The sequence below is a fragment of the Ptychodera flava genome, chromosome 8 (assembly GCF_041260155.1).
Source record: "Ptychodera flava strain L36383 chromosome 8, AS_Pfla_20210202, whole genome shotgun sequence".
NCBI lineage: Eukaryota > Metazoa > Hemichordata > Enteropneusta > Ptychoderidae > Ptychodera > Ptychodera flava.
Window position 1 is genome coordinate 24,334,525 of NC_091935.1, and position 18,736 is coordinate 24,353,260.

General features: G+C 38.5%; 1 pseudogene; it reads right to left on the reverse strand.

The window, feature by feature from the left end:
- LOC139138843 (uncharacterized) overlaps positions 1-18,736 on the reverse strand; it is a 40,372-nt pseudogene that overhangs the window by 3,460 nt on the left and 18,176 nt on the right.

The window sequence follows — 18,736 nt, forward strand, 5'->3', positions numbered from 1 at the left end:
TTCTTTAAACTGGTCAGCACCTGACAGTTACACTGACTTGCTTGCTACAGAGAGTTTACTCCACGATAGTTTAAACTTGCAGGGTAGATGGAACTTCTTGCCATTCCTAGGATCCTAACTATCAAAAAATTGGTAAAAAAGATAAGAGGGAGGGACAGCACAGCTCGGCACAGCACACCTCTAGACACATTTTAAGTAGTCTAAGAACAGCATGCTTTATTGCTTTTGCTTCAGCTTTGCAATGTCCTTTTAAACCTTTTATTTTCTTTCCCTTTTGCATTTTCCTGTCACAAATTTACCCATCATGCAACGTTCTTTAGCACCGAGCAAAAGTACCCATCATGGCCAAATGGAAAGTCAGTGCAACATGTATAACGACTTTAGGTGACAACAAATTTCATGATAATCCCAATTTATCTTACGCGGCAATCGGTTTGCGTCAGATCCGGTGAAGGAAATATTTTCAAAGTGTCAAAATCAAATCTTCAGCTTATGAGATCAAATATCTCTGGGTGTGAGATTCTAGCAGCTAAAAATCTGCTTTTCATGCAATGAAACCATATAACAATACAACAATACACAGCTTTACGTCAAAAATTTGCTATTCTGAACAGAATTCAATGAATGAAAGCTGCACTTTCTCGAGAAAATCCCTCTTTGTATTTGTACTAATATAGTAGTTCCGAAAACCATTTTCATATTTACAGATATCCAGGGGCCATTACACATGTTTGCATTGCTTTTGATATGAAAGGGCCGGTAGCTTTAGACTTCCAATGATTTCTTAACTATTTCTCTTTTTTTACGTCCATTAATACAAGATCTTGTCCTACTCCTAAAAGCATGTTAAAATACCCAATATTTAGCTTGTGTAGAATGCACTGTTATTGTTTACATTTGAATTCTAGTCCGGACCAGAATTCACTTGTCAACAATAACAATTTGGTCTGCACATGTAAAGGCCAAGTTGACAAGCTGAATACTGCGTATCTCAACACTTCTTCAGATAGTAGACCAAGAACTAAAACTGTAGTTGACAAAGTGAAAAATGGAAAAAAAACCATGAAAAGTTACAGCTACACTTTGACGTAAAACCAGGAAATTGCAAAGCACAGCAAACTAGAGTATGCAAATGACGTGTCAAGCATTTGCATATCATTCTTGACTGACTTGTTCATTCAGCTGTTTATTCTCTGTTACCTGCATCAGAAGCACTGCTTTTAGGCAAGCTTTACGCAGATAGGGGGGACAAAAAGAAGTTAGAGCTTGCTAATAGGTTTAAACTTGCAGGGAAGATTTGACTTTTTTCAGTTAACACATGATTATCTTCCTGTAAAGAAGACAAGAAAGATGAAATGTACAATGATAATGAGACAGATTGTATCGGTGTCGTCTGACGAGAGACTCAACTAGAAGTGGATGTATCAAAGCGTTCATAAAAGAGATGGAATCACCACGGATACGAGAGTAGGCTGGTCATCATTGGGCAAACACTGCATCAGACACTGTCATTGCATAGTCACACAAAACGATACTGACTTGTTCCATGTACGTATTAATTTCATATTTAAATTTGAATTTTCCTTTCCATTCAGTTTTGACATCAAAAAGGCATCAACTAGAAAAACAAACCGTGTGCACTTTGATCACAACAAGAAATACAGTGTTCCTGCTTGGAATCATAGACCCTTGTTTGTTTTGAAGAAACTTAAGCTCTAGATGTTACTTGAGGTCACAGAAAGGTTATTCAAATCACCTTTGACCCAAGCACATGATCATTATAAAACTGACGTCATATGTTCTTGCAATGATGACACAACCCTGGATGAATCGTTTATCACAAAACGAAATTCTCATTGATTCCAGTCCTTGTTCTGAAATGGTGCCTTCTATCTAATAGAATGCCATGCAAAATACATCATGATTCTTTGTCAGTGTTCGTCAAGACTTTGAATGTTGTTGATCTTCAACAGTCTTTCCAATATGCATATTTAAGTGTTGGAACGTGTTTGAAGTGGAGTACAGAAACCTTACTAAAGCAAACAAACAACTGTGGCTCCAGAGAGCAAGCTGATAGGAAGCTTTGTAAAATTTGGTCTCAACTGGTATTAATTCAGAAAAGCCGACAGTTCAAAGCATTAATACTGTTTTCCTTTTTTGAAAGAAACACATAGATCCTGACTGAACAACTGACAAATCACAAAGGTCAAGGTGATCCTTTAGTTGTGCATGTCATCACGTGAATTTTTAATTGTTGTAGGCATGTCAAATTGTGAACATATACAGAATAAATAAATTACCATGGCGTCTATGTAATTTTATTCATAAAGCTTTTACACTGTGCAGGGACCTCTCTAAGTAGGAAATTGTGATCATACATTTACTGTGGTACTTGCTCCTTTTTTGAAATTGAACTCCAATGAAAAGTCACATTGCCATGGTGATAAACATTGCATCATGGTCTTCAAGAAAGGAGATGGTATGATGGCATGCATTAGGGATAATTATGGTCTGTACAGGTAAACAGCTGTCAAATGTCATCAACTTAGGGGGTCCACTTCAAGAATAGGTAAATTAGGCCAGAAAGAAAAAATAAATTGTTTATCAGAGTTGCCACTGCTACTTTGCCCAATGTTTTTGATTTCAGCAAATTTATACTTCTGCACTGCACATACTTTAGTGCTGCCGCTGGTGGCACCCTACACTTTGTCAGGTTTTCGCAGGCATGTGGGATCTAAATGAGACTTAGTTGTGCAAAACCGACTGTATGTGTAATTCCTATGTTATTGTTGAGAAAAGTAGTTTTGAATTCAATAACCAGTATCAGTGTATCTTGTCCGTGATATTTCTGGTTAGCCTAAAAGGGGAAAAGATTATTTTGCCTTGACTGCATCCGGGCAAAAAAGTCCGAGGGACCGCGTTTACCTTTGGCCTAAAAAAAAAAAAATTTTTTTGCTTGCCGCACCTGAACCTTGGTCCAAAAATCTGATAAACAAGATTTTTTTTCTCTGGCCCTAGGCATACATTAGCTGCCTGGTATTAATGTAAAATGGATCACCAAAAGATATTTGACAACTGTTTTCAGCTTGGTTGATGTTCATTAATATTATCTGACTATAGACAGTGTTACCTACCTTTAGCATTGGAAACCTGTCTGTCATATCGATGACAGTCAAATCATATCCAAACAACTCATTTGGAATCCATGTCAACTGCCAAAGAATAGTACGGACGTTAACATGGGTACGTTTGTTTCCATCGTTACAAACATCACTCTATATCAAAACCTTTTCACATTTATTCAGATTTCACAGACGTTTTGAACTCTACACTGGACAATCTGTGCCAGACATGATGTTCATTGAAAGTTGCTGAATTTGATGCCATTGATCCACCCCCTCACCCCCACCCCCGAAATTGTCAAATGCCTTGGTCAACTGGTACTTTTGACAATAAGCCAAAACCAATTTTGGAACATACTGAATGGGTTGTGTTTGGTGGAGCATGAAGCCTTATTCACGCAATACATCTTGCCTTGTAACAGTCGAAGAACAACCAGGTAGAACCTGAATTTCCTGACATTTGCATTGGTTCAATCTTTGAAGTACATTTAGAAAAACATCCAATTTAGACTATGTAGAATAACAACTTCAAAAACTCTAGGAGGTAATCCTAAAGGGCTGTTAGGCACTGCTTCTTTTTTAATTATTTCATGAAAGTTTTGAAATTACTTAAATTTACTGCAGATATATTTCAAAGGCTTGATTTTCTTAAATTTTTATGGGAGAATGTGCCTTGGGGACAGATATTCAGACTGTCAAAAATTTCAAAAATATTCCTTTGGCCTACCACTTGTGGCAGCTCATTTTGAAGCTTATGGTGTAAATAAAGTTCTGATTAGCTTAGAAAATTAAGAATTTTATTTTTCCCTATAGAGATAACACAGGGATGGCGGCCATTTTGAATTTCAAACATTGGTAAATATTCGGTAATCTAGTACCAATTTAGCACGGTGCTCCCCCCCCCTTACTTTCATTTGACAGAGAATGGTTTAAATGTTTGTTTTAAAGGGAAACAAGTCAGCGACTGACCGTTTATCCCTTCCAAATCACCCTTGATAAAATGCAGCTCAAATTTGCAACATAATTGCACGCGCCGACGACTACGGAGCGACGAAAAGAGACATTGAAGTAGACGACATTTATGGAAATGAGCTCGGAATCCCATGGGCGCGAAAGGGCTCATGGGAGAAGCGTGCGTGACGTCATCGGTGATACACGAACGTGTGTGACCGCTTACCAAAGCATTGGAGTCTATGACTGCAGTGGTGCAGTTCTGCACGTTACGACTCTTTAATGCTCAGTAGCATAAAAATATTAACTGTTGTTCAGTTGAGTGCAAAAATCACTCAAGGAAGAACAAACGGAGTCAGCTTTTATCGTCGTCCCACAGAACTGCTTTTTCGAAGACAGTGGCTAAAGAAAGTCGGGCGAGTTTTAAAATCTCAAAAGATACAAAGTTATGTTCTACTTCTTTCAGGGTGATTGTTTTATAAGGGATTTCGGGATTCTGATACCGATACAAGACGATACTACACAATGCGGTCATCTTGACATGCTGAGTCAGCCTACTATCGCCGGTTTTAACCAGATAAATGTTAATATTGGCGATTTCGGGACTCTAAAATCCGAAGACGAAACTACACAAAGCGTCGCTCATCGTCGACAGCCCGGATCTGCGAAATCGCCCTTATATACCTGATAAATATAGGCAATTTCGTGACTATACCTGGTAATATTGATGATATTACAACAAGATACTACAACAAGATATTACAACAGATGACTTCTTGCCTATTCTCGACCGCGGAGTGACGTCAGTAGGTGAAACACATACGAGCGAGGTGAATGAGAGATCAGACGATACAGAAGAGCGAATGATACAGAAATTGTGTGGAAAAAAGCAGAACTAAAAGTTATGTCATTTATGTATATTGAAACTTTGAATATTTCTTTGGTGGTTGAAAAATTCGAACTTCCAACGGCGCTATGACGCAAAAATGACGTAAGAATCCGCAAGTACCCGGATGGCCCGCGGTCGAGAATGATGTGTCTCGATCGGCACGCCGGGTCTGAGAAATCGCCGATATTATATTTACCCAATAAATATCAATTGCGCCGGGACTCCTAGGCTAATATCGAATCGATACCAGACGATACTAGATTTACGTGCACTGTGTGGTGTCGGCACGCTGGTCTGCGAAATCACGGATATTTATCCGATAAATATCGGCGACTTTGGACATTAACTCTGATACTAGACGCTACTTTGTCAAAATGTGGGTAAATATCCGATGTATATCGGAGATTTCACCACGTGCCTAACAGTTCTGACCACCCGACCACCTCTGTCCGACTCTTAGTTCATAGCATCCGTGGCCGATAGTCAAGAATACTGTATGTTTTACATTATTAGAATTATTCATGCACGAAATACATTTTTTACATGTAAAGGATTTTTTTCATTAAATTTCCACACGAACTTTCATACACTACAATCGGAACTTCGTCGAGAGGGCCGATCGGATATCACCGTGAGTTGGGGAGCGCATTGCACGACTTACATTCTTTACATGTTATACATTTTTACTAAGCGATCGGGACTTGAACAGAGGACATATCGGACATCATCGAGAGTTTGGCTGGTCTTGTATGAAATACATTCTTTACAACAATATAGACGATACTTTTGTTTTAAATAGCGGGCAAATATCCATTATATCGGAGATTTCATCACTTTGTAGATCTGACTTCGACACCAACTTCGAAAAAAAGACGACACTATACATTTGTTAAATTGCGAATAAATATTTTCCGATATATATCTGGCCAAGCTCGATTTACGTATCATTCACGAACCAAAAATTAATTTAAAGCGACTGATAAAGAAAACTCTGTTTTAGAAACGTAGCGTTGAAGGATCGCAGAGTCACTCACTGTCTCCAATCCAGTTCGGGGTCAGTACAAGCACAGTGACTCCCTCCGCGGAATTATGAACGATGTGTGGAAATGCTTATCCATTATTACATATCTTGGTTCAAATTAGTATGGTTTGATTTCAGTCGGGGAAAAGTAATACTCGATGTCAGAAATATCGCTGTCCGAACTCTCCAGAGTCGTTTTACCGCAACTATTCACGGTACTCCTCCAGCTGCAAGCTGCAATCGTCTGTATCGCCGATGACGTCACGCACGCTTCTCCCATGAGCCCTTTCGCGCCCATGGGATTCCGAGCTCATTTTCATAAATGTCGTCTACTTCAACTTCTCTTTTCGTCGCGCCGTAGTCGTCAGCGCGTGCAATTATGTTGCAAATTTGAGCTGCATTTTCTTCAAGGGTGATTTGGAAGGATAAACGGTCAATGTCGCTAGACTTAGGTTTTCCGTTTAGGAAAATTTGAGCTAAAGTTCAAATCTCTCATAGAGCCATAAACTACCTTAATCTGCACAGTGTTTTATCATATAATCATGCACACAACGTTGAAAACAACATCTAGTAATTCGTTTCCATCCTTTGATATAAACTTTGCAGTGACTTTGCATTTTTGTCACAAAAGTAATCGGGGAATTGCACTCTGACAAAGGAAAAAAGATTTTTTATCTACGGTGTACAATACCTGTTTGAAGGTGACTTTCTCTCGGTTGATTTTGTCATCCAGTTTCACTTCTACTGACATTTCGGTTTTCGCTTTCTTTGCCCCGTTCTGTAAAGGCAGCTGATTGTCATATGTCAGAGATCCTTTGGCTTGCAGTTTCATGGCAGCATCGATAAAACAACCACTGTAATCCACACCAATCACCTGTTGTTAGAAAAAAAAAAATGGTAGTTCATCGTTTTGAAAAAAATGGACACTCTTTGCTATTGGTACAATTTCAATTTGCTTTGACCTTGACACTTATGAGCTCCAATGAATATTGATAAAAGTTCATCTTTTGATATCATTTGGTGATTCAATTTACTTTGATGTGAAAGAATTTTTTTTGCTCATTTTACATAATCTTGCCATGGTCATGAACACATTCACATCAACTGACAGCATGGAGTGGCTTTTCGTCACAACGACTGCATTATGAAAATCCCTGGGTTTGGAAAGCTTGTATCAGGCAGAATAGCTAGCATTAAGTCTTGGTGTTTCTGTACCTCATCAAAGGCAGCAGTCAGGTCAAAAGCCAGTCGACCTGGCCCACATCCAAAATGAATGGCCGTCTTCCTTCCAGTGTTGTATTTGGCCATGGAGTTCAGACAGATCTCCTTCAGCTGGGTGACGTAGTTGTGGTCAGTTACAGCAAACTGCATTCCAGTGATCTCGTGCAGATGTTGTTCGGTATCGTAGTGGTACTGGATGTTTGTGCTCGACACAAATACCTTCTCAATTTCCGCAGACTTGATGTTGAGCTGGTGCTCTGTGTGGAAATTGTCATTTGTGAAACAATATGACTAAATCACTTCCATAAAAATATACCAATAGTTAAATTCATGTATTAAACCGGTAACTCTCGGTAGGGCCCTACCGAGAAAAATCGATGAAAATGGGCGGAGCAAAACATAATAATATGGTTTCTTTGTGAACAAAAAGTAGCAAATTAAAACAGCTGTTGAACACCTCCAAAAATAGAACGTGCACGCCACATACTGTAAACATTGACTGCACGGTGACTTTACGTATACTATTTTCACCCAATTTTACGGTTACTTTCCATACGTTACATCCACTCATTTCCCCAATAGGTTTTTCTTGAACATAGACTTTTTCGAAGTCTTACTGGAGCAGAGGTTCGGCGCGGCGTCGCCTCGGATTTGTACAAACCGTGATGACGTTGCCAGGCGATCGATCGACACTCCTTAGTTCTCATGCGTCATGGTATACGTTTCTCGTCCGAAAACGAAGCGTTTGTCATTGTATTCAGCGCCTTTTTGAATGATTCAACATAATGCATATCATGACAGTGGCAATAGCTATCCGCATCTTTGTATACGGGTAAACGATGCAGAAATCGTAGAAAATGTAGTTTTCTGCCACGGGATCTATTATCGGGGTTTTCCTCGGCTCAGTCATAGTATATATAGTGTACATCACTCTTGCAGGGAGTCTTGATTGAAGATAATAATGAAGCACCGTTTTGTCCAAACGCCGTCCTAGAAATGCCGCATTTCAGGAAAGAACGGGAAAAAATCAAAACAGTTCTGAAAGAACAGCAAATTCGCCTACTAGATGTCCAAATTTATCGAGTGTGGTTATTTCAATGGACGACGGACATTTACCACAATGCTCAACGGCCAAGTCGTCTACCAAATTTTGTAGAGCTTTTGTCTTACAAACAATCCTTTCCTCGTTCGACCTTAGTTCAGCGAGGCAGGGCTGTGTCTCCATTATAAAACGTAGTTTTCCACAGTTCTTGGATGGTAGTTGTAGTTTCCTTTTCAAAACTTTCGTTGTCTCATGAACTCGGCGCTGTCGGATGGGAGGGTACCGACGACTATTCCCCGGCTTCGATTACAAGTTTTATGGTGACCGAAATGAAATGTGGTGTCGATTTGTTGTCTTATGATTATTTCAAAAAGCTTCTGAAAAATACTTATTTTAGAAATCAAACCTGTTAATATTTAATCACCAAAAATAAAATCAGAATAAAGTGATTTCATAAATTCTCCGAGCATTCGTTTCAATGTTCATCCCTCCTTATAAAATGGTGAGTTCTAGTATTTCGCTACTTTGAACGATCCCGCCAAAATCGAGTGCACTGCACTTCTACACTCTCCACGCAGTCGCGATACTATTCATTACAAACGCGTGGTAGTCAGAGTCAGACTGCTAATCACACTATGTCAGCTGGCTTTATGAAGATAGCGGTCACTGATGAGCACTAGAGGTAGCCACGGGAATTTTCTTTGCCAGGAATGAATTGGAGCTAACTGTGATGGGGATCGAGCGCGGACATTTGAGTGCAACTTATGGGACTGATTAGTACGGTGACCTCAGCTGCCGCCGGCGACGTTTGTCAACTCGACGTGTGATCACTGAGATCAGTATAAGTGACCCAGCACAGTGACGACCGAATATGCCGAAGGCGATTGCAGGCGTCAAAAAAATCCCGGTTTTGTCAGCACATTGGAGGCTACTTGTTTTTTGAATTTTGACTTTGTTCGCTTTGTGTTGCATAGGCATGCACGGCTTTAGATCGGGAAAAAAAATGTATATCACTTTTGGAAACAGCTATAAAGAAGCGATAGTTACGCATATCGCATTGCGATGATTGCGCTTTCAACAGTACGTTGACTAGAGGGTAAAACTTGACATTTGAAAAGAAGATAGAAGATATACAGACAGTGTAGACAAAGTGAAAGATCATGCCAGAATTTGTGCTGGTACTTGTCCGTGGTCTCAACCCGAACATACCAGACGTACTTTATGCCGGGCATGAATGACAGTATAGGCCTTCCTGTCTGTAAAATGTACGGCTCAGGTAGGCCAACACAAATGAAAACGGTCCTTTTCAGGACCAACAAATTTTCCAAAAAGAGAACTACCGAATCAAATGTGTTTGCATGTATTTGTTATACACAGTGTGTGTGCGTTTGTATCTTTCGGTACGCTCCGAGTATTTGGTGTTTTTCCCGCCTTGAACAATCAACGCTACGTACGGAAAAAGTAAACAACGTATCGCTAATGACTCATTTGCAATTTGCATATCATGTCAATCATGCAGATTCAAACTGAACATCGAACGTTATACCGGCGATATTACCGGCAAATATTTTATCCTTTTTCTGGTTCCAGACGTCATTTCAAATTTAATTTCGTCAGAAACCAAGTATATTGTGCCCCAAATACTTATACACATATCCCTCAATTTCCAAGAAAAAATTAATCGTAGATTTCTTAATTAACGGTTTTTATGGACGGCGTCCAGAGCGTACCGAGTACGTTTGAATATCCCACCATTATGACCACTCTCGTAGGTTCTCGCGCTTTTATACGGGAGTTGGGGCTTTAAGGTGAACGCGCCTCAGGACAGATATTGAGACTCAAATTAAAGTTACTACAGATCTTTCTGATCTATCACTTGTGTTGGTTTATTTTAAAGCTCTTAGAGTATGAAAATTTTTTACCATCTTGTCAAAATCAAAATCAAAAATCAAAATGTTATTTTTCCCCCATAAAGTGAACACAAGGATGGCAACCATTTTTAATTTCAAATATCTGTAATTAGTACTTTACATGGTGACATCTGATCATTATTGTTGATTTGGTAAGAAAATGGTTGAAAGTTTCATTGAGGAAAGTTTGAGCAAAAGTTTAAGCCTTCCACTTTCGAGGCGCATTGGAAGAAATAAATGTTTTCCAGGGTTTGAAAGAACTCCATGTGGACTAACGGAGGAGTCTGACATTTGAAGATATGTTGCATAATGCAAATGACACTATATGAAACGGAGTTTTTTTTTCAATTCTGAACAACATTCAAACGGTCAGAGAGCTGATCTTTACCGGCAAGGTTTCAACTTCAGGTTTGGAAAAGTTCAAAGGATAAGCTGAACCAGTTATTAGGTAAAAGATGGAAAATAGGCACACTTGAAAAATAAAATATAACACTTGACTTTCCTTCAAAGGACTGAAGTCCTAACCAAATTGGCTTTAATTACCCTATTTCGCAATGAAAAGAAATTTTTCTCATGCCTTAAATATATACATGAGTTACTTTGGCAAATTCATGATCACAAATTGGTATTTGATGCTGACAGCTGAGAGGTTGATACAAACGGCTTGGGAGAAGTACGTATACTTACTGGTCAAGCCAAGTCCAAGTACAAACACTGGAGTACTGACAGGCGTAATGGAAGTGGCTCATCCGTATTAACTGATCTGACCATATGGAAACCAAGTGTTGAAAGAAATGCCGACGGAATGAAAATCTGGCAAAACGAGAGGCTTCGTCTCCGGTAGAGACCCATGAACCACCCTGGAAGTATAAAAAAATTAAACGTTTTCGCAAACTTTATTCAGCTTTCGACAATTACCGCTCTTGTGACAATTCGTAGTCTCATAATCCAGTGTAAATCTGATTCTGTATTTCCTTGTATTCAACTCTTCAGGTCAAAGGGCATTGGTACATAGTATAAAACCAGGTGTGCATATCATTGTTTTCTAATTGGTCAGCCAAATTTCAATAGCAATTAGTTAGCATATCTCCTTACACGCCATATGGAAACAACCAGAAATAAAATTTGACCACAGCGCCGCATTACTTATTAAGTATAGACAGTGGCCATTGGTTCTTATGTGACGATGATATAGACAGTAATTAACTGACCCAGAGCACAGTTTAGGTCGTCAAAATGTTGATCGATCATGCAAATTAAGGTAATACTTGCCTGCATCATGGTATGTTTGCCATCATAACATGGGCTGGAGAAATCGTCATACAAGTAATGGGTTTCTGATCCCGGCAATCCATTGAAACTGTCCTCAACCCATTCCCACACATTTCCGTGAACATCATGGAATCCCTTTTCAGTCGGTTTGTACATATTCACAGGCTGCGGAAAGACAAAGTGGACAAAACATAAAAACACAGAATTTTTGTCAGTTTATCAATATAATGATCCTGAGAGATTAAATGGTTGCCTTTCATTCACACAAAGAATGAAAACAGTTTTATAAAAGAAGTCTTGGATTGTTGCAGTTTTGTACAAACTATTTGAACCCAAGAGGTTAAAATTTTTTTGGCCACTATTGGTGGCTGGAAAACATGGATGTCTGACGGACAAATACTCTTCTGACCTGGCAAACAAATCCACTTCCTATTACTGCTTCAATAAGCTCTTTCAACTCTGACAGTCATGTAAGATAAATGTTAAATTGAAGCTGCCACGGCTCTTGAGTGTGAGGATGAAAGTCTGACACATATTAAAACTGGACTTTTTTCAGCAAATTATCCTCCTCAAAGGATGTGTGAATTTTCTACCTGGCTTGAGGCATCGTCTCAGAGTGTGTAATATGAATTCTTTGTTTTTAAAGAGAGCGCAAATGTGCTGAAGTTTGAAGATCGCAGAAGCAAATGTACACTTACAGAAAGTGTGTTGGCATCTATTTTGTTAGAATTGTCACGGATATCTTGAACAACTATGATACTCACAGTTGATGATCCGTACACAAGATTCACGTTGGCTTCTATTTCATCTTCATAGATGATGTCAGCTGCAGTGCCAAGACTTGAATCTGTCTACAGAGACAAAAACAAGATTTTTCACTGAAGTTCAATGCCAAGCAAATTTTTACTTCTACAGACCAAGATGCATGTCACCAACACTCTTGGTTCATTGAGCTAGGGAGTATCAACCCATTAAAACAATCTGTGGGCTTATTATACCATAGTGCCATTTTTCCTGTGGACCCCCTAGAATAGTGTCAATCTGCATTATGGGAAATCGTAAGAGTGCAATTTGTCGTTAAGAATAGTTGTGAAACATCAGATTATGAGGGAGTTGTTCCCATACAGCATTCTTTTATTTTACTCTGATAATCTCAAGGTCAAGTACATATAATGGTTTGTGATAAAGTTGTACAAGGAAAATATAACTTATACATCTCATCATTAGAAATGGTCTCTTTGACAGACTATGTTCTATTCCTCAGCTAAGGGCAGAGGTCTTTGTGTTCACGCTGCATCAAAACTGACATTTCAAATATTTATTGTTACCTCGGTGTCTCTCATGGCGTGATGTTCCGCTTCCGTCGGCAGTCGAAACTCGGGTCCCTTCCATGCGCAGTATGCCCTGGCTTCGTGGTAGTTGACGTCCACGGGCCAGTCCCAGGGCATGTCAATCACACTGAAGATAGTGCGGTATCTAATGGGGGAAAGTGGGACACATTTGGTGACTAAGACAGGTTTGACTGTATATATACACACTGCATGGTCAAACTATTCTACAGACAACAAGAAAGGGCAAAATCTGGAAGTGAATGAGTTTAGCCCTTTCACAAAACAATATTGATTCACTTATCTATATTATCTATTGATTTTATTTATTTATTTATTTATTCATTTCATTCCTGTCTATAAGGTAAAGATTGAAATTAAGCTTTATGGCTGAGAAATTATTTTAAACTATTTAATTTTGTGATCTGAAGTCCAGATTCTGTAAGACTTACATGTGGACACAACATTTTGGCTTACATCTACACTATGTAACTAGAAACAAAATATATGTCATAATTGTGAAAGAAATCACCCACGTCAGCTGGAAAAAATGTTCAGGTAAAAACTTTGTATGGGGCAATTTTCATATTGAGTTGATTGTGAGGTAATACTGTAGAACTTATACAGTCTATCTCTCTGCCTCAAAATGATTAGTATTGAAATGTTTGGCAAAAAACTTTTACAAGTAACTGGTCTTTCTTACTGATTTTTTCATGGCTGCGTTGTGATGTGAGGAACCCGTTCCTTCTAGAGTGTAAAGGAACACTTACCTGTACTCAGCATTTTCAGTCCCATTATTCACACCATTGCTGCCATTCACAGAACGCTGATTCGTCGAGTTGTCGCCACCGTAGAAGACTTCCGGTCTACATGGTGAGTAACCGCCAAGAACACCGCCGCAACCACCTTTACATTCTGCATCAAGCAACATGACAGAATGGAGCTATAGACAAGTGCCATATATGAACATACAGGTTTTGGCAGTGTGCAGGCTTGCCTACTACCAGCAAACAAGCCTGCAAACTGTCTCCACTACTGCTATGAACAGCAAAGCAATATATCAAAACATAAGTCAATATACAGGAAGGTGTACCAATCAATGCCTACTTTTATTGCGTGATAATATTTTCTAAACCTTTCTGCATGAAAATGAAAGATAATATTGAAAAGCAAGAAATTTATTTTCATCACCAGAAAGAAAATTGCAAATCTTGATACTATGATAGGAAAACCAGACTGACACAACCTATGGATAAAAACAATGGCATATATTTTGAGCTATAGAGGGCGCTGCACAGCAGGCTTCTGTCATACTATAGTGAAGGCATATGCCACACTCGTACTCGTCGTACTGTCTTACCTTTTGTACAAACCCAGAAGGTAGGATGGTTGGCCTGCCTAAACTCCTTCCATTTCCAGGCCTCTTCTGTCCAGTACTCCTGGTTGGTGTACCCACCAGCTTTGACGAACTCATAGAATTCCCGGTTGGTGATCAGATATTTGGTGGCTTCAAACGGAGGGACACTGTTTACAAGTTCAACATGAATGGAGAAGGAATAGTTCTCATTAGTGGACAGCCAATGGTATTTTGTAAGGTAAAGGAGAGCAAGTAGTGCCCCTGGTCAGACTTGGATCAACTCGAGGTGAAGTTTTTAACCTCTGCATGTGCTATAGGTTCTGAGTTGTTCCTGATTCACATGGCAAGAAATTGCAATATTAACAATATTAACACACCCATAACAGGAACTCTTGCTGATTCCTAATGATTGTGAATGAAAATATCATTTTAAGGTATAGCAACTGTGTGCACTGAATGACTTGCAACACAACAAATCTATGGATTCAGGTCCAGAAACCCAATCCTGCTAACGTATTGGAGAACATCTGTGTGTAAGGCATATTGTGTGACCTTTGACTTCAGTATAATCTGAAAACCGACTATAGAGGGCAGTGTACTAGCTAGCTGTACACAGATCTCACGAATCTGTGATAATTCTCAGTATGTGGCCTACAGAAATCCTACCCTTACCAAATTCTTGCCACAAAAGGTATAGCTTAGGTATATTTTTGGTATACCAAAGGTATAACAAATCGCTTCTACTATACTTTTGGTATACCAGATGTGTACCTATTTTCAAAGTCGATTTTCAATACAGTGAACCTTTGAGCGCCAAAGTCAATTTTTGTCACCTTTATAAAATGTGCCCCAGTCAAATTTTTTTCTGATTTTTTGCCAAAATTTTTGTGAAAAACTATAGCCATTGAAATGTAATATCCATTTGATCCAAAATTATCAAAAAAAATTAAAATAAAAAATCATAAAAAATTGGTAAAATGTTGCACTGAAATTTTGGTGGGAAAAATTACAGCACTCAATGGATTAATAATGCACTCCCTGGAGAGCAAATGTTGCAGTCTCTCTACTTGATGAATCTATTTTGCAGAAGCCTTGGAAATATTTCCTTGGCTTAAGATTTTATTTTAGTTTCTTTTTTTCAATAAAAAACATTACCTGACTTTCAATTCTGGATACTCATTGTCCCATCCATAAGACGGAAAATCGAATGGTTTTCCAACAGTCACGTCACACTTATCAACACGGATCAGTGTATTCTTGACAACACCACTGCCTGTCATACAGAAATATTACATAGATACCTATTTATAGACAAATATTCCGGTGTTTTTTTGGGGGTTTTTTTTCATTGAATTCCAATTTTCATTTTTCACGCACATGACTTATTACTTTTCAAGAGCAATGCCCAACCACTGTTCTTTGAAAAAATCCTGTCATTCAGAAGATTTAATCAGAGATAGTCACACTGGATATTTCTTAAAGTTTGTAGCAATGCCTTGGTTGATAGAACTTCTGGGAAGATTAAGCGGTGTCGGTAGTGGGGTCTAAGTGGGGAGCTTGAACTGTTGTGGAGAGTGGGCGGACCACAGGTACTTGAGGGCAGTGGGCAGTAAGGCATGTTTTGGTGGGAGGGCTACGTACGAACAGCTTCAATCTATACTGAACTTCGAGAAATGAGAAATCAATGATACACAACAGATAACATGCAGTATGCAGTGGTCATCAAATCATGCAAGGGTACTATGTACCCTTGAAAAACTCACCTGGTTTACGACATTACCCCTTAAAACGTATTGTCAAAAGACTGGACTTACAAGACCTAGAGAACTGCATTACAAGATTTAGAGAATATACAAGCTTTCATTAAAATTTACTTCACAGTGTCAACATTGTGGAGTTTCAACCGACTCTGAAGACAAAAGACATTTACACCAATATGCATTCAACACCTGGTGACACAAGCGTCAATCAAAGGAATTCTCTTATGTAACGAATAGATAGAAATTATATGCTAATCTTCGAAACATATATAATTGTTCATTTTCTCCTTCAAATTGTAAGGCCAAGGTCGAAAACATGTTTTAGAGATGAATTTGTAAAAATTGACTGAATTCACAGTTTGCTGCACCTGAATCGTGTTGAAAACGGTGAAAAAACACAAGTGTAAATCAATCAACAAATGAGCATATACAATTTGAGTGACAGTGAAATGGTATCTAGACCGTGACATAGCAGATTGTGTCAGGCATAGTTTTTGCATCAATGAACTGACCTCTGTGCAGTCTCTTCGTTGACAAAATGAACACAAAACTCCTTTTCATGATTAATTGAAACCAAAGTACAATATATGCAGATTATGTTTCTCAAAGTTTTTGTCGTTTTGTTTCGACTCCCTTCAGAACCACTGCACTGTATAAACATACGGCCCTCATCACGTGTCAGATGCCCAGTAACCCACTGACCGAGTTGTGATTTCGTTTATACCTTAAATTTCTCTGTAAACATCAAACTTGGCTGCTTTAGTCCAAACTTCCTTCATCATTAATATCTATTGCAATTTTTTTTTGTCGCTTGTCTCAATCCAGTTTGCTTATTGGTTTTACCTCTGAACAAATTGATTGATTCCACACAACTTTCAATGAGAACAAAAGAGTAAGAATATCACAGAAACAGTCAGTTATTGCCAACTTTACGGTTGTACACTTCAAATCCTTGAGCAGGGCTGCTGCTGTATAACACCTGTGCCTTCCCTGCTGCTACTGGCACTAATAGCTGGCTGAATTACTTATGAAAAAGCTCTGGTTTATAGAATCTGAATGTAATTTTTGCGTAGATGCATATTTGTTTATGCATGCTGAGTTTCTTATTGGCTGGCAAAATAGCTTAACCTTCTGAAGTTTAAAATGGAAATGTGATTTTTCCAAGATGACCCCTCAAGGGATCAAAGTTCAGGCTGCCACAGATGAGCCAAGTATTGTTATGCAAATATAACCTTTATGAACTTCAATGCAGAAATGACCTTTATGACCTTCAAAATGAAGCAGAGGAGCCTAGATTTTTGTAACCCCCCCCAGGGAGTTACACCTAAGGATTTGAAACTAGATAGCCAAACCATAGACCCTAAACAGGTCTATGGCAAAACTAGCCAAAAACTGCTGGCCAAGTTGGGGTCTGCTCACTGTGTGTTCATGCAGATACCATGTGTCTGAGGGCAGGTGACCATTTGCTTCAGGACATCAGGAGGGAGCGAATGGTACATCTTGTGCTCCAAGGGCACATAGTCCCTTGTTTGGGCTATGTTTTCATTACATGCTTCTCTTAGATAATTTTCAAGTACAAATATTTAGGTTAATGGCAGTTATACGCTTTATTTCCATGTTAAGACGAAAATCTGTCAAAAAATAGGACATTTTTCATCATTGAATGGTTGATTGATATATATAATCACTTTTATGTGGTCTTCCAATTTTTTAATCCATAAATTAAAAAAAACCCAGATTTCCTGTATGTAAAACATGTAATTTGATCATTTTAAAAATCCAAAAGTTGTCAAGTGGAAAATAGTTACTCAAACGTTCCTCAAGCAAACTTTTCAACCATTAACTCTTTCAAAATCAAGAATAAAAAAAATCAGGGCTCACCATGTAAATTTTGGTACAAGAGAAACAAATTACCCCAAAATTTTGAAATTGAAAATGGCTGCCATCTCTAGTTTAATCTCTATGGGGGAAAATAAAATTCCTGGTTTTCACAAAACTAAGCTGGACTGGAAACTTTTTTTACTTCATTAAGCTTCAAAATAAACCCCCCAAATAGTGGTAGGCCAAAAGAAAATTCTAAAAGTTTGAGAGTCTGAATATCTGTTCTCAAGGCGCATTTTACCTTTGCACTATGGCTGTGTTTCTTTTAAAACTCATTAACAGAACTAGACTGAGTCAATAACAATAAAGGTTGAAGCACAAAAGAAAACAGACAAAGCATTGGGTGTTCCAGATCAGCATAATTTCTTTTCTGACTATATGGTTCTGTCAGCGGTTTCAAAATTCAGTTGAACCAAAATCAATATTTGGACTCTTTCCACCTCCGCTGATGGTGGTTACACTTTCAACAAGTTTGGAAGGGTCAGGTTTTGTTAGTCACACTAATGGGCCTTGACAATGCCTGAATGTAATTTGTAAATAGACATAACATGGTCCCATTATGAACTTTCTCTCTGCATCCAGGCAGTCCTCAATCATTGGTTCTCGGCAATAGTTCTTGTGGACATCATGTAGCTAGAAATGGATCAGTTTCCAGCTCCAAGTTGATATAAAGTATGTTTTCCATTAAAACTTTTATCAAGTCTGTCTATGTGTCAATAAAGCTGATAAATAACTTGCCCCTTTAACCCTTTGAGCGCCAAAGTCAACTTTTGTGAGTTAGGTGCGGAATTGTGTCTTTTCCTGAAAGCCATTTCTAAACTACATGTATTCCCTATGGGGGCTAAACTAGCTAAAAACGATAAACACGGCAAAAAAAAAACGATAATTATCACTTTCTAAATAGCAATCTAAGTTTAGAAATTAGCTGTAGTTTAGAAAGTTTAAAAGTCGGGCCTTGGTTGAAAAATTTTTTCTAAGGATA